The 3,428-nt window shown below is 45.7% G+C and overlaps 1 non-coding gene across 1 annotated transcript; it reads right to left on the bottom strand.

Annotated features, from left to right (window-relative positions):
• Positions 1-471: 471 nt before the first annotated feature.
• On the bottom strand, positions 472-555 carry trnal-uaa (transfer RNA leucine (anticodon UAA)). The gene has a single exon. It is a non-coding gene; the product is annotated as a tRNA-Leu (tRNA).
• Between the last annotated feature and the right edge of the window lie 2,873 nt (positions 556-3,428).

The following is a 3,428-nucleotide window of genomic DNA, read 5'->3' as shown; positions in this document are numbered from 1 at the left end:
TGATAAGCTAGATAGAGATAAACCTTTTTTCGCCGTTGGTGGGGGAGCCGAGGACAAGGGGACATAATCGTAAAATCAGAGGCAGGCCATTCGGGAAAGAAGTTAGGAAACATTTCTTCATGCGAAGGTTGGTAGCAGTGTGGAACTCTCTCCCACAAAATAGGAGTATATTCCAGCTCAACTAATAATGTAAATCTGAGATCGGTACGTTTTTGCTACACATGCGTTAAAATGATCTGGAGCCAAAGCAGCTGGATGGAGTTAAGACACAGCTCAGACAGGAATTCAATGAATGGCGAACAGGCTCAAGGGCCTCCTCCGGTTCCTATGTTCAGTACACCAATTGTAAATGAAGAAACGCTGTCTTGAAGGGTGAATTATAAATATGGCACCATCCTTTGCAGAGATCATAAGCGTTTTCTTACCAAAAATAGCTTTAGTTTTTACTTTCAACCTCGTTGCCTGAGCATCTACCAGGAGTGGGGTTCGAACCCAAGCAAACACACCGTCCATTGGATCTTAAGTCCAACGCCTTAACCACTCGGCCACCCTGGTGATAAAAACCCAGCCGCGCAGTGCTTGAAAATTCGACAAATCCCTTGCTGACTAAGTTTAGTTTTCAGCGCAGAGCAAACTATGCATCAGCATAATCCGAAAATGTGAGAGGATAAAGACAGCAGCTGGGCAAGTAATGCATTGAGCTGACCGTTCGTAACTAGACAAGAAACCCCTCGGCTTTTAGCCCACAGAGCATGTAACCCTCCCATCAGCACTGAAAACCTTTGAAGGAAGAATGTTAAAATGCAGGTCAAACACTCAGGATCAGCAAGCTCTAAACTGAGCCAGCGCTTAAAGGGTTATATTATAAAGTGCAGAGTAAAATGTTGTGGGGGAGCGATGGGGAGAGTGACCGAGAGAAAGTAATAGTTGGAGGGATAATCAGAGACCCAATTAGCAAAGCTTACAGAAAGTGACTGAGACTGAGTGAGACATACAGAGAGACTGACAGATGGTAAGAACAACAGAAACAGAGAGAAATAGAGCGAATCATAGAGCGAGAAAAAGAGAAACATCACATTAAAGGTGAGAAAGTCGCTGCCGGCTCGGACGGGAATTAAAGCCATGACCTGAGGTTTACCGGTGAAAACACAAGCTCACTGAGAGAGAGCATTGTCGCATCATAGAACCATAGAATGACGCACTTTCCCCACAGCCCTGCACATTGTTCGCCATCAAGTATTTATCCAATTCCCTGCTGAATGTGACTATTGGATCAGCGATCGGATCTGCTTCCACCAACAGTTCAGACAATGCATTCCAGGTCATAACTACCCTATGAGCAATAATACAATCTCATCGTCTGAGTAATAAAGCAATCTCATCTCACCTCGCGCTCTATTGCCAATTAAATTAATAATTTAAAGCTCAGGTCGATAGTTTTCTGTCAGACAAGATAGGGATTGATTTGGAGTCAAAGCAGGTGGGTGAAGTTAAGATCCAGGTCAGGCATGATCTCACTGAATGGCGGAACAGGCTCGAAGGGTTAAATGACCCACTCCTGTTTCTATTTTCTGTCAATCAGCGGATAGCCTGCTGTAAATGTAGGAACGCTGCCTGGAAATGTGAGATATAAATATTAAAACTTCCTTTGCAATGGTTACAATTCTCGGACGAATTATCACATCCACCGGCAGCAGTGCTCGAAACCACACGAACTGAAGTACACTCGATCTTTAAAAGGAATCCTTCAACCGCCCTGCTGATTTAAACAGCGACGCGCAGTTGTACACAATTCGACAAATTCCTTTCACATGAACATACGAACCCATTGATAATGCCAGTGATTTGAAAGCTGCTGTGGAAAAAAACAACAGTTACTTTCCAGTTTCCTGGTCCTCATCGTCTCCCTTTCACTGTGGGCGTCCAATCCCTCTACACCTCCATCAGCCACCAGGACGGCAGGAGGGCCCTCCGCTTCTTCCCTGAACGGAGGCCAACACAGTCACCATCCACCAGCCCTTCCTCCACCTGGCTGCCCTTGTATTGAAAATACATGGAACTAATTCTCCTTTGAATCCATTCACTTCAACCAAATATGCCCAGCTGCTCCCATAGCTAACTTGACGACACTTCCTCCCACCTTGATTCGTGTAAGGGCTCTATTCCTTTTTCTCAGTTTCTCCATCTCCATCGGATCTCTTCTGATGATGCCACCTTCCGATATGTTTTACTTTTCCTTCAACCAAGGAATCCCCTCCACCATGGTGGACAGGACTCTCGACTGTTCCATTTCCCGCACTTCTGCTCTCGCCCATTCCTCTTCCTCTCTGAAGCACGATAGGATTTCCCTTGTCCTCACCTTTCACCCCACCAGCCTCCACATTCAATGGATCATCCTCCACCATTTCCACCACCTCCAGCTTGATCCCATCACCAAACACATCTTCCCCTCTAGTCCCCTTTCAGCAGTCAGAAGAGACCGCTCCCTCTGCGACACTCTGGTCCACTCATCTATCACCCGACCACCCCTTCCCCTTCCCACGACACCTTCCCGTGCAAGCGCAGGAGGTGCAACACCGGCCCTTTTACCTCCTCCCTTCTCACTGTCCAGGGACCCGAACACAACTTCCAGGTGCAACAACGATTTACTTTTCTTCTTGCAATTTAGTAAACTATAATTGCTGCAGACTCCGCTACATTGGGGAGACCACACAAAGATTGGGTGATTGCTTTGCGGAACACCTCAATTCACTTTTGAAAGTTCCTATTAATATGCTTGGATCTCCCATGTTGATATAATAATGCAAACCTAAGTGAAAGGACGCTGGGATAGTTGGACCAGTGAATCATCTTAAAGCATTCTAACATAAATCATCTTAAATCATTCTAACATTTCCCCCCTTTAGACACAGAATTTGAGCAATCACTCTGAGCCAATTAACTTTCTTTCTGTCTTTACCGTTGATCTGCTTGGAGTTTACAGTCGATTACTGTTACATTGATGTCAGCACACCGAACATGTCCACACGGCTCCAATGGCTCCTTTGGTCTTATTTCATTGGTTGATAATTATTCCTGAGTTCCCCCGCACTCCAGGCTTGGGAGAGCTCTCTGCTGACCCGGCTCCTTGTTTTCCTCTTCAATTGTGTAAGGGCTTGTCTGAGCAATACGTACACAATGATGACCAGGACCAGTAGACGGCATTGGAAAATAATTAACAGTTGTGAAATAATTCTGAACAACGGGTGTATCAAGATGTTATTGACCTGCTCCCACCGTGATTTCCTTCCCACTCCCTCTAGCTCTGTTAGCAGGTTTTCATTTTCCTGGTGTAGTTGGTGCAGGTGTTTTCCTGAGATCTCGGTTCGTTCTGTAATCTCTTTTAGTTTTAGTGTCGTGTGTTGGGTGGCGGAGGGGCGTCCAGTGGA

This window comes from Somniosus microcephalus, unplaced genomic scaffold (genome assembly GCF_052327205.1).
Source record: "Somniosus microcephalus isolate GS21.2 unplaced genomic scaffold, FLI_Smic_1.0 unresolved_chr1, whole genome shotgun sequence".
In the NCBI taxonomy this organism is placed as follows: Eukaryota; Metazoa; Chordata; class Chondrichthyes; order Squaliformes; family Somniosidae; genus Somniosus; species Somniosus microcephalus.
This window is presented reverse-complemented; position numbering and strand designations above follow the sequence as displayed.